Source organism: Amblyomma mixtum, chromosome 8, assembly GCF_055824585.1.
Source record: "Amblyomma mixtum isolate Tamu chromosome 8, ASM5582458v1, whole genome shotgun sequence".
NCBI lineage: Eukaryota > Metazoa > Arthropoda > Arachnida > Ixodida > Ixodidae > Amblyomma > Amblyomma mixtum.
The window spans coordinates 59,772,253-59,785,785 of record NC_143019.1 but is presented as its reverse complement, the minus strand read 5'-3'; the positions used below and the strand labels follow the sequence as shown (position 1 = coordinate 59,785,785).

Sequence of the window (13,533 nt, the reverse complement as noted above, 5' to 3'; positions counted from 1 at the left end):
TACTTCTACAAGTCAGGGATCCATGAACATAAAGTAGAAAATGACCAATTCCGCATATATGGGCATATACTATAGCCTAAGTGAACAGACCGGCTGCTGACCCAAAAGACGCGGGTTCGATCCCGGCCGCGGCGGCTGGAATTTCTTTGGAGGAGAAATTCTAGAGGCCCGTGTACTGTGCGATGTCACAGGTGGTCGAAATTTCCGGAGCCCTCCACTACGGCGTCTCTCATAGCCTTAGTCGCTTTGGGACGTTAAACCCCATAAACCAAACCAAACCTAAGTGAACAGACGGAGAACAACAGATTCCAAACAATAAGATGAGATGTGACTGTACTTCTCAAGTGGGCGATGTATTGAGTCAGGCAGTCTATGCATATTGCAGTTGCGAGCCATGCCAGCGAGCCGAACAGACGCGATCACGCACCCACTGAGCCGGCCCCCTAATTTTTTCGAAAAGGCAGAAAAGTAACACCGATAGGCCCTCCGACTTTCTGTGTACTCTTTGCATACTGTCAAGCGATGTCCATCTTTTTTTTTTTTTTGGTACTGCGGTAGCTTTAAAAGCCTCATCACGAAAAAAAAAACGTGGTGGTCGTAAAATCCGGCCATTGGCTGCAGGGAAAGCACGTCACCAGACCGGACAACTCCCACTGGCTTGGGGCAAGTTACGTCAGCAGGCCGGATAATTCCCACAATGACTGGATAGAAGTTACGTCACCAGAGCGGAAGTGAGGACACCTTTGGTGAAGACATCAATCGCTTCTAATTGCTATCGCATCCAACACACAATGCAATTACATGTCCCGGTGAATTTTTTCTCGGTTTTCTTGGCGGTTTTGAGATGTCTTCCTTTTTTGGGGGGCGGAGAGTGTCAGCAGAGTGAGCCCAAGTCTGAGCACAGCAAACTTCTTACAGTCCGGCAATCTCAGCAAGTTCGGTTGAGAAGTAAAGAAAGTTCAAGTATACTTCCGTGCTGAAATGTCACAGGCGCACTTAAATAACCTTAAATAGCTTTCGTTCCAAAGTCGTTTCTTATGAAGATACCCTGATGACACACTTAAGCTGGCCTGTACCGATTACGACTGGTTGCGAGGCGCTGGAAGTTGTAAGGGAATATGTCTACCTAGGGCAGGTATTGACCGCAGATCAGTACAACGAGAGTTGCATTACTATAAGATTAAGAATGGGGTGGAGCACATTTCATTTAATTTCATTTATTTACCTTAAAGGCCCCTTTCGGGGTATTACATAAGGGGTGGGGTAATCAAAAAATTGTTACATTTTTTCACGATAACATATGAAGTTCAATGTTGGCGTTGAAGAGTGATGGGGAGGTGATAGCAGCAGCGGAATGGGAGAGGCCGTTCCAGTCTGACGCGGCTCGTGGAAAGAAGGAGGTGGAAAAGGTTACGGTACGGGCACGTGGACGAGTAACTTGAAGGGGGTGACCAGTGCGATGTGATACGCGCGGCGGAGGTGCACAGATGTATGGTTCATGGCCGAGTGAGCTGTAATAAAATTTATGAAAAAGAGATAGGGTTGCGACGCGACGACGGCAAGAAAGACTTCGTAAGTTGGACAGAGATTTCAGGGATGACACACTGACTTCGTATGAATATTGGGAGTGAATGAAACGGGCGGCACGATTTTGCACGGCTTCAAGTGCACCGATTAGATATGCTTGATGGGGGCTCCAAATGGGGGGTGCGTATTCTAGTTTTGGCCTTACCAATGATGTGTAAGCGAGTAATTTGACCTCTTTTGTTGTGTGACGTAAATGGCGCTTCAGATATCCAAGGGTTCTGTTTGCAGATGAAATAACGTTAGTAACATGTTCCCGCCAAGTTAAATCATGACACACAGTGATACCTAAGTATTTATATGAATGAATGTGCTCTATTGGATTGTTAGAAATTCTATAGGAAAAGGACAACGGATTAAGTCTGCGGTGAAACGAAATAAGCTTGCATTTTTTACCGTTAAGTGTCATTAGCCAATCATCGCACCATTTTTCAATGCGGTTAAGATCATCCTGAAGGGATGATCTTAACCGGTTCTCTCAGGTTCTCAGGTTAACAGGGTCTCTCAGATCATGAATAGCAGTTTACCAGTATTCCACAACAAAAAAGTATATCCTAGTACTCGCGTAATGGTTTAAGGACAACACATCGAGCTATGGAAAGGAAAATGATAGGTGCGACGTTAAGAGACAGGAAGAGGGCAGAGTGGGCGAGGGAACAAACGCTGGTTAATGACATCCTGGTCGGAATCAATAAGAAGATATGGGCTTGGGCGGGACATGAGATGCGAAGGCGAGAAAACTGATGGTCACTAAGGGTAACGGAGTGGATTCCAAGAGAAGGCAAGCCTATCAGAGGGCGGCAGAAAGTGAGCGGACGAGACTAAGAAGTTTTCGGGGATAAGGTGGCCACGGCTGGCGCATTTGGCGAGATATGGGAGAGGCCTTTATCCTGCAGGCCTTTTATTTACTCCCTTCGTAGGGGAGTAAGGTCTCCTCCAGCAGATACCCCTTTATAGAAGCGAGTGCACTAGAGAACACCTCCCTTTTTTACCTACTTCTTTCTGTCTTGAGTGCAGGCTACACCTTCTTTAACTTCCTTAACAGCCGCAAGCAGTCCTTCTGTGGCGCAGATGTCACGAGTTAATCGATTGGCAGGAAACAATTTTAAATTTAAATTTTCCCAACCATCAATGCGTTTTTTTGTTGCCGGTCTAGGGTTAACAAACCCATAAAGAAATAATGAAAATTGGTTTTGAGGAAAGGAAATGGCGATCTGTCTGACATATCTCGGTGGACACCCGAAACGCTCCGTAAGGGAAGAGATAAAGGAGGGAGTGAAAGAAGAAAGGAAGGAAGAGTGGAGGGCTCCGGAATAATTTCGACCACCTGGGGATCTTTAACGTGCACTGACATCGCACAGCACACGAGCGCCTTTTATGCGACAGCGTACACAGCTCGTTCGGTCGAAAAGCCGTCGGCGTCATAGTAAAAGCAAAATGGCTGTGGCTTAGCTTGGTTAAGCCCGGTAATTGCGAAAGAAATATCCGTATCTACGCCATGGTTCAGCTGGTAGTGTAGCTGGTGGTGGTGCTTGTGGTTAGACTTGTGGTGATGCATCGGTTATCCAATCCAATCTAATCCAATCCAATCAAATCAAATCAAATTCAGTCCAATCCAATCCAATTTGCTAATATGGTAGTATAGGTTTTGGTTGGTTTATGGGGTTTAACGTCCCAAAGCGACTAAGGCTATGAGAGACGCCGTAGTGGAGGGCTCCGGAAATTTCGACCACCTGGGGAATATGGTAGTATAGTGAACTAGAATACTATTCTAGTTCACTATATATGGTAGCTACCGGTCTCGCTACGCGACGGGCTGAAAGTGCAACTAGTATTGCTTTCGCAATAATAGTTGCGAGCACTGCGCGTCGGAAAAAACCGCATCATGTCAACCGTTTACCGCAGAATGTTCCGGATGATAGGATTCAACGTTTCGTGCAGCATAAACTTTGAAGTGAAGTTAGAGCGCAGCTCGCGGCAGGGATTCGGGCCGGCGACCTATAATCGGGGGGCTGCGTAGCATGCGCGGTTCGGGTGTGAGATAAGTGAAACTGTTACTGCGTCATTGCCTTTCCTAAAATAAAAAAAAAAAGGACCGTTGCTGCCGTTGCCGCACCGAGGCCTGCGTTCCTGGTTTCGCAAGCGGGAATCCAAGCCAAGCAAAGCCAGCTCCTTAAACGCACTATAGTGCCTAGAATATACTGGCAAACGCACGACGAGTGGCAGCTTCCACTGCAACGCCAGCTTTACTCCCCTCGCGTTCCGTTTCGACAAAGTCGTCCCTTGGGAACGCAGGTTGTGATGCGTTGTGCCCATGCCACACGTAGAGCGCAACGCGTGATTGAGGGACGCTGCTCACGAAGGTCAGCAGATGTGCCGCTCTCGTGTACAACGAGAGAAGCTCACCCGTGAAGCCCTAGGCAGTAAGTGACTTGTACTTACATGTGCTTACCGGCATGTATTACATATCTTCATCTGCATCTGTGCGTACTACCGGCAGGAAAAGTGAATCGAACACGAAAATTAATTTGTTTCATTGCGGTGCAACTTTGCACTGCAGTCTGAAACTGACGAACGCGGGAAGCGTCTACCGACCGCGCAAACCGCTACTTCTGAGCTGAGTTTCAGTAAATAAAATTTAAATCCCGCTTCCGTGGCTCATTTATTTTGCTGCCAACAGTGCCTTTGTCTAGCAATAACAAGTTTTATGCTCCTGTATGGATGGATGGATGGATGGATAGGAGCGCCCCCTTTGAAACGGGGTGGTAGCAGTTGCCACCATGCTCAGCTTTTCTTTCTTTATTTTTGTTCAACTGTGTTGTCAATTGTCATTAAGATTCGCCATCTTCTTTACCTACGGTTTCCTACACTTCTAACCTTATGCCACATCTCTGCTTTTCAACCACCAATCCTCCAATCGCTTTTTGCTAACTTCTACTGCAGATTTATTTACATGACCATTGTTATCTTTAAACCGTAGGGCCTCCGGAAGAGTGACTGTGCCTGCATCGACATCCGGATGGATACCATCACATCTGAGTATGAGGTGTTGAATTGTTTCCGCAGATCGACCACACACTGCACATGTGTCATCTTCTTCGTTAAATTTGTTTTTGTAGCTGCGCGTTCTAAGACACCCTGGCCTAGCTTCAAAAAGTAGGGCACTGCCTCTTGAGTTATCATAGAAAATTATGCGTTTCTTATAGGCGCCCTCTGTGGAGCTCTAACTTGAGAAAGGAAGTAATAAAGGGCTACAACGATAAACTGAAAGGGTACAAAAAGTCGACAGTCAGGCGATGGAACATGGGGTCACAAGGGGCGGGATAATTATAAAAAAATAAAATAAAGAACACGGGGGGGGGGGGGGGGGAAAAGTGGTATCCATGAGATTGCGTTCCACTGCCCTTCATGAAACGGGGAACTGCAGACAGGTGCAGGAAAAGAAAGGAAAAAATAGATCGTGCGCGAAGCGTTTCATTAAACTGCACGCAAAGAAAAAAAGGCGCTAGGTCCGAGTCTATTGGCCGGGCTACCCCATGCCGCCCATTCACAGGTGCCATCCCACTACTGCTCAGCGCGGGAGTTTTTGCCTGCTGCGTTTCCGCCCTGGGCCGGTTCACTCCTCCTTAGGCGACCTGGCCACCCCGGGTTCCCCTGGGGTCGCCATATCGGCGCCCAGCTTAGCGCGGACACCCGATCAACATGGGCCAACATGGGGAAGGGCTCCCAGCCTCAACCCGTCCTCTAGCGCCGGCCTCCAAGTAGCTGGATTACAGGGGCCCGCCACAACCCCCGGCGATGGTGGCCTTCAAACTGCGGGGTTTTATATTTACCAATGGCATATTATTGTCAACACACAAGTTCCTGATACGAAAATTCGACATATTGCTGCATTAGGACCATTTTTTAGAATGATGACCTTGATTTTGTTCACGATTTTGTGAATACGACAACACGTGTGGTATGCAAATCCAGCACAATTAAGGAGTATAGTACGTGCGCTCCATCTAGGGAGCATCACGAAAAGTCTTATAAAGTTACCTTATGGACTCCGAGATGCGCTAAAAAAAATTTGTCATGCACGTCTCGTGTTCCGTTTGCACTCAAACTACATATTTCCAACCCTTATTTTTTTCCCTCTGGACATGTTGCGGGGAAGAGGTCGGACCCTGAGGGCGCGTCTCCAGGGTTCTGGCACACTTTCTTTCCTCAATGTGGTAGTAGTGTTTGATGTGTAGCCGGTCCAAGAGTCGGTGACCGGACGTGATCTGTGCAAGACCCGTGTGTTGGTTTACTAAATGGGCTTCTTGAAGCTCCCGGAAGCTGTTCTCCACGCCCAGGGCCAGAAGTCTCTGGATGGACGTGGCGACCGGGAGGTCAAGAGGCCACTTGATGACTTTCCATTGGATGACCTCCAGTTGGTCGTTGGTTGGTTTTTGGTGAAAGGAAAATGACGCAGTGTCTGTCTCGCATATCGGTGGACACCTGAACCAAGCCGTAAGGTAGGGGATAGGATAAAGGAGGGATTGAGAGAAAAAAGGAAGAGCCGCCGCGGTGGCCCGGTGGTGAGGGCGCTCGGCTACTGATCCGGAGTATCCGGGTTCGATTCCGTCCGTGGCGGCCGCGTTTCGATGGAGACGGAACGCAAAAGGCGCCCGTGTGCTTTGCGGTGTCAGTGCACGTTAAAGATCCCCAGGCGTTCGAAATTATTCCGGAGCCCTCCCCTACGGCACCTCTAGTTGGTCATCATCGTGTTTGCGCAGGTGCAAGCAGAGGGTCGAATAGAAGATTTTACTCCTTACGAAAGCATGGGCAGGCTGCAATGCATCCATGCTTCGTAATCCGCCAGCTTGTTCGAGACCCGGTGGATCATGCGGCCCACTTAATGTCCCACCATGCGAAGTTTGGCTAGTGTAGTGTCGGGCTTGCGTTGGTGGTGTATGGTGGTGTAGAGGCCAACAACGTGGGTCTCCCTGGCCTTCCGGATCGGCCCCGATGAGGGACTGAGCTTTTAATACCCGTGTTACACGGGCGTTTTCAACGGCAGTTCAGTTAACCCTCAGTTGAGTATTTCAACTGTCGTTGATTTCAACTGGATTCGCTTGCTGTTACACGAGCACTTCGCGTTCAGTTGAGTTGGCACACTAACCACGTGACATCGCCTCTAGAGCGAAATGAAAGTAAAGAAAAACAGCGTATACAATTTTTTGTGTGTAATAAATGATCGTCTTGTACATATTCTTTCCTATAGCGACAAATTTTGTGCCTTTTTTTTTTGCTTTTGGGCAAAAATTTGCGCGACGATGTCGGTTCTTAGCCAAGACTATCCGATGTGGGTCGGTTCGCTGGTCGTCGTCGTTTTTTTTTGTGTTTTCTCACTTCGACTGCTCGACGCACGCGCTATGCGTCACCAGTTTTATTTGGAGTGTTTTCTTAGTTTGCCGCAATACACTGAGCCAAGACAATCCACTACGGGAAATATTTTTATCCGTTGGACGCCATCTTGTCAGTTGGCCGTTCAACTGGGACCCCCGATCTCAGTCGAACTCAACTGCCGTTGAGATTTGAACGGCAGTTAGCGCTGCCGTGTAACACTGCTAACTGCCGTTCAGTTCAACTGACGGTCAACTGAACTGCCGTTGAAAACGCCCGTGTAACAGGGGTATAACTCCGCGTAACCTGATTTGGGCCCCCGGTTACCAGGGCCTCCACGGAAACGAACAGGCCGATCGGGCCGCCCGCGCACTCCCTCCTCGGGCTATCCTCTGTCCTTGAAAGCCTATTCCCAATAAAACTATCTGGCCCTTCCATTCAAACACATCACCGATTCCTACAAGGAGGAGCATCGGTGCTACCGGCTTCGTGTAAGGGTCTGGATCGCGCTGACGAGCGCCTCCTCATCAAAATACTCACCAACACTGTACTGTGCCCGGCGGTGCTTAAGCATTTCAACACGTCCTTTGATGGCACTTTCCTGTTCCGTGGGGAGGTGGCTTACACTTAATTTCCACATGATTTGGGCGTGCCAATCAAACCCATCTGTCCCCCTCAACCCCAACCCCACCAGAGAGGACTGGGAGGCGGCCCTGCTCGGCTGTCAAGACCTCAAGGCCCAAAAGGCCTTGGTTCAACGGACGCGGGCGGCGTTGCTTCCCAATGGGGCCCCGGAATAGGGGCTTCACCTAGTGTTGTGAGGGGAAGGGGCCAATAGGCACTCCTACCTTCCTCCCTTCCCTTACGGCGCGGTTCAGGTGTCCGCCGATATATGTGAGAAAGATACTGCGCCATTTCCTTTCCACAAAAACCAATTTACCAATTTACCTACTTCAATCACCTCTCGGTAATTATAATAGTTGATAAATGTTTTTCACCGCAGTCTCCTCTTCCCCTCGCGTAGAATTACTGGGCAGGCTCGAGTTTTCCGGTCTCGGTGGCAGTTTCCATGGAGAAGATAAAAAATTCTCTGCCTCTCCCGTAACCGAGAGTAGAGTAAGCATGAAATGTTTACGGGCATAATGCGAAGCGCACGCGGACACGACGAGACACAGGCCTGACAAGAATGTATATGCAGCGCGTTCGAAACTGTCCGAAGTGCGTTTTCAGCACCACTTTGCGTATGTGACACTGGTGATGTTACCACTGGATTACGTCACACATAATTCATGGTTTGGTTTATGGTTTATGGGGTTTTAACGTCCCGAAGCGACTAAGGCTATGAGAGACGCCGTAGTGGAGGGCTCCGGAAATTTCGACCACCTGGGGTTCTTTAACGTGCACTGACATCGCACAGTACACGGGCCTCTAGAATGTCTCCTCCAAAGAAATTCCAGCCGCCGCGGCCGGGATCGAACCCGCGTCTTTCAGGTCAGCAGCCGAGCACCATAGCCACTGAGCCACCGCGGCGGCCATAATTCATGACGAAGTAATGGCAAATTACTGATTAGTGTGTAATGACTGATTAATGACTAAATACTAATAAACTGCTAATTAATGACGTTCAAGCTTCGCCTTTAGGAGTGGAACGCGACAGCGTGTTGTAGCGCTGCCAGGCAGTCCGCGGAACGCCACCACCCGTTCGGCGTGATGCCTCGTCCTTTGAACGCGACGCTTTTTGAGGAAAGGAAATTACGCAGTAATTCTCTGCCATCGCGGTGGACACCCGAGCCGCACCTTACAGGAAGGTAGGAACGCCACCACCCATTCGGCGCGATGCCTTGCCCTTTGAACGCAACGTTTTTTGAGGACAGGAAATGGAGCAGTAATTCTCTGTCATCGCGGTTGACACCCGAACCGCACCATACAGGAAGGGAGGAACGTCACCACCCGTTCGGCGCGATGCGTTGCCCTTTGAACGAAACGCTTTTTGAGGAAAGGAAATGGCGCAGTAATTCTCTGTCATCTCGGTGGACACCCGAACCGCACCATACAGGAAGGGAGGAACGCCACCACCCGTTCGGCGCGAAGCTACCGGCGCTTGTATGCCGGTCCTGTAGGAGGGCTTAGAGAGTCTCGTTAAATCTCGTACGGTGCCCGGATGTTCTCGTTTCAGTGCCCGGATGAGTGGAATTCAGTGCCCGGATGTTGGCTCTCGGTCTTGGCGTGACTATCACCACACTGCCGACAACGGGAGCTAAAAGCATTTCATGCTTAAATATTGTGGCATGTATGTGCTTTTTGCACGCGTTATTAGAAATCGGAAATTCCGTGCATTATCAAACGCACAGCTCGATGATATCTTGATAAACATTGAGAAGGCACTGGCAGCAGTTATTTTTTGTAACTCGTTTGGAGACCAACCGGCGCTTGCATGCCGGTCGCGTAGCGTTAAATCTCGTTAAGTCTCGTACGGTGCCCGGATGTTCTCGTTTCAGAGCCCGGATGACTGGAATTCAGTGCCCGGATGATGGCTGTCGGTCTCGGCGTGACGTCACCACACTGCCGTCAACGGGAGCTAAAAGCATATCATGCTTAAAAATTTCTGCCTCTCCCGTAACCGAGAGTAGAGTAAGCATGAAATGCAGGACGATGCAGAAGCGTACGCGGACGTGACGAGACGCAGGCCTGTCAAGAATGTATATGCAGCGCGTTCGAAACTGTCTAAAGTGCGTAGAGGCGAAAGCGTTTTCCGCACCACTTTGCCTATGTGACACTGGTGACGTCACAACTCGATGACGCCACACATGATCGGTGACGAAGTAATGACAAATAGCTAATTAGTGACTAATTGCTGATTAATGGCTGAATACTAATTAACTGCTTATTAATGACGCTTAAGCTTCGCCTTTAGGAGTGCAACGCGACAGCGTGTTGTAGCGCTGCCAGGCAGTCCACGGAACGCCACCACCCGTTCGGCGCGATGCCTTGTCCTTTGAACGCGACGCTTTTTGAGTAAAGGAAATGGCGCAGTAATTCTCTGTCATCTCGGTGGACACCCGAACCGCACCGTACAGGAAGGGAGGAACGCCACCAACCGTTCGGCGCGAAGCTACCGGGGCTTGTATGCCGGTCCTGTAGGAGGGCTGTCTCGTTAAATCTCGAACGGTGCCTGGATGTTCTCGGTTCAGTGCCCGGATGAGTGGAATTCAGTGCCCGGATGTTGGCTCTCGGCCTCGGCGTGACGTCACCACACTGCCGACAACGGGAGTGAAAAGCATTTCATGCTTAAAAAAGATTTGTCCAACGGGCAAGGCATCGCGCCGAACGGGCGATGGCGTTCCGTGGACTTCCTGTCAGCGCTGCAACACTCTGTTGCGTTCCACTCTTAAAGGCGAAGCTTACATCCAAATTTTTGCATCCTTCCTCCCTTTTGCGTTTCGCCTCCATCGAAACGGGGCCGCCGCGCCCGGGTTCGAACCCGGGTACTCCGGCTCAGTGGACGATTGCCTTAACCACTGAGCCACCGCGGCAGGGTCCATGAAGAGCCAGATGGGGCCTGATAATATTTTTTTACTGAGAACAATGATTGGATGCAGTTGTCTTCGGTGTCGAGATACTCATCACTTTATTGCCCGCACAAGTTTCTTCTTAGTTCACTAGATCGCCAGTTAGGAGTCGGCGGTTTTGTGCAGAACTCCATCTGTCACTTGGCATCCTTCTGCCCAACGGCACGAAGTGCGGGGCTATAAGAGCGTTCACACCGCCGCGGTTGCTTAGTGGCTATGGCGTTCGCCTGCCAAGCACATGTTCGCGTGTTCGATTCCGGCGCTGCGGCTGAGATGCAGACTGTCGTGTCCGGTCGCTGTGTTGAATGCAGCGAAAGACGCACACGGTACTTTTAGACTTCGTTTATTTAAAGCCGATGAGGGTGCGACCAGCGTCGACCGAGGCAGGAGCCGAACTGGCCGCCCGAAGAAAGGAGGGAGTGGAGAAGCGTCCACGGGAGGGAGTGGCTTCCCAGAACAGGAGGAGGGTGCGGGGGCGCACCGTGGGGGGGCATCCGGCGACAGCGTGCGACGAGGGGCAAGCGGTCGTTAGGAGGAGGATGCGAGTGGTCGTTAGGAGGAGGATTGAGTGGTCGTTAGGAGGAGGACGCGGGGGCGCACACACACAAAAGCAATAAGGGGACACAACACTTCCTTCCCCCTTAGAAAGTTGCCTGGTATCGTGCAGGGGGTCGGCGCTCACGCGTGGAGGCGCGCTGGCTTTGTGCGCTCGGGGGAGAAACACTTGTAGGCTGGCTGTTGTTCGCTGTGTCTCCTGGGTCTGTCCTGGGCGAAGTCTCTTCTTCCGGGAAGAGGTGCCAGGCTATGTGGGAAAATGGTGCACGTGTTCTCTCCGCTGGCGGACAGCTCTCAGACGGCGTCGTAAATCTACGCAGCTGGTTGAGATGTCGGCGTGCTACTGTGCCATGTATGTTGACGAGCCAAGAGCGCAGGCCTATGCGTCTGACAATTGTAGCTTCCTCCCAGCGTGGCTTTTTCAGAAACTGTCGGGCGAGGACGCGCTGCCCCTCATTAAGCGTGCCGCAGCGCGGAATTGCTTTTTCTTCCCGGAACGTCTCTGCCTTTGGCTCGGGGAGGATGGCTGTGAGCTGGGTTCGCATTTCACGCTCGAACATCATTTTCGAGGGGGTCTCGCCTGTTGTGCTCTGAACCGTCGTGTGCTGCTTGAACAGAAAGCGCGCAAGGCGGCGCTGCAGCGAGCCTGTCTGATCTCTTTCAAGGGCGCGTTTTAGCTCGGCTACGTAGCGCTCGGCTTGTCCGTTTGTCGCTGGGTGGTAGGGGGCCGATGTAACTGAGGAGATCCCGTTGTCGCGATAAAACTTGAGAATCTCCGCAGACACAAACGGTGTTCCGTTGTCCGACACTACCTTGCGTGGCAGGCCGAACGTTGAAAATAGTGATCGGAGGTTGTCAATGACTGCTGCTGAAGTCGTCTGTCCCATTTGCCTTATCTCAAGCCACTTTGTGTAGGCATCTACGACCACAAGGAAAGTGCAGCCCTCAATTGGTCCTGCAAAATCAATGTGCAGTGTGTGCCATGATGTGTCTGGCTTTTCCCATTCTGGGACAGGAGCTTTCGGCGGGGCGCTCCGGCTGCTCTGGCAAGGCTTGCATTCTCGCACCACTGTTTCGATGTCGTTGTCAATGCCAGGCCACCACATGTAGCTTCTGGCACACTTTTTCATTGCAACGATGCCCCGATGTCCGGCGTGGATGAGAGACATAGCTTGTGCGCGTAGTTCTCTCGGCATCACAACTCGGGACCCAAATATGATGCAGCCGCGATGGGTGCTCAACTCTGTAGCTCGCCTGCGGTAAGCGTCGAAGTTGTCCCCTTTGAGTTTATGCACGTTGCCTTGTTGAACAGCTGTGTAAACTAGCCGGAGAGCTGTGCACTTCTGCGTAGATGATGCAACTGTGCCTGCTGTAAGCGGAGGTTCTGGCAGTGCTTCGAACATCAGAACGTCTCCTGGTGGAAATGGTTCGTCAACAGTTGCATCTAGTGGCAGACGGCTTAGCGCATCGGCGTTTTGATGTTTACTCCCATTGCGGTAGACCAGAGCGTAGTCGTACGCTGAGAGTTTGATGGAATGCTGCGTCGGCTCGATGACACCTTGCTGCTCCAGTTTGTCCAACTCTTTTTCAACTGAATCTCGGAGAGCAAACGGCACCGGCCTGGCCTTCAGAAATTTGGGTTGCGCGTTGTCCAACAACTCCAGTGTGACCGGGGGCCCTTCGTTTCCTGGAATCTCTTCCGAGAATACTCTTTCGTATTTCTCTTGCCGTTGCTCAACCATGTTCTGGCTCGGCGTCTGGTGTATGCCGCATATCATCACGCCTAGTGGAGAAAACCAGTTTCTCCCTAGAAGGCTTGATCCTGTGCCCTTCACAACAAGCAGAGGTAGCGTATGGGTCTGGCCGTTGTAGTTAACCTGCACGTTGGCAGAGCCCAATAGTGGCAGATTCTGTCCTGACCACGTTCGCAGGTGCGTGTCGTCTTGTTGCAGGGCGGGTGCGTCAGATGGCCATGAAGTTCGGAACGTGTCCTCACTGATCAGAGTACAGGCTGCGCCGGAGTCCACCTCGAACTTAATCAGCTGGTGATGTACGCTTACTTCTGTAAAAATCTTCGGTCGCGTGCCGAGATTCATGGTGTTCAGGTCGTACAACACAGATGGTGTTGCTGATGTTGCTCCATGGAGATCAGATAGCGGCGTATTCTCTGAGGCGTTGACGCTGTGATTAGGCTGGGAAGGTGACTTTATCTTGGCAAGTCTCCGTTTCGTAATGCATGCTCTTTCGATATGCCCTCGCTTGTGGCAAAAATTACACGTGGCTGACTGGAATCGACATCCCTGGGGGTTGTGTTGGTCGTCACACCGCCAGCAGCGTTGTGCCTTTTTGACCGATTTTACAACAACAGAAGGCTTGCGCACCTGGTTGATTGTCTGGTGTACCGGCTCGGTGTTCCGGCGAATCCCTCTCTGCTGGTGACCGGCGCTCTCCG

At 50.9% G+C, this 13,533-nt stretch overlaps 1 non-coding gene across 1 annotated transcript; it reads right to left on the bottom strand.

Annotated features, from left to right (window-relative positions):
* Nucleotides 1–5,083: 5,083 nt before the first annotated feature.
* Nucleotides 5,084–5,381, bottom strand: LOC149332665 (signal recognition particle RNA). Its single transcript, XR_016285378.1, has one exon.
* Nucleotides 5,382–13,533: the final 8,152 nt, after the last annotated feature.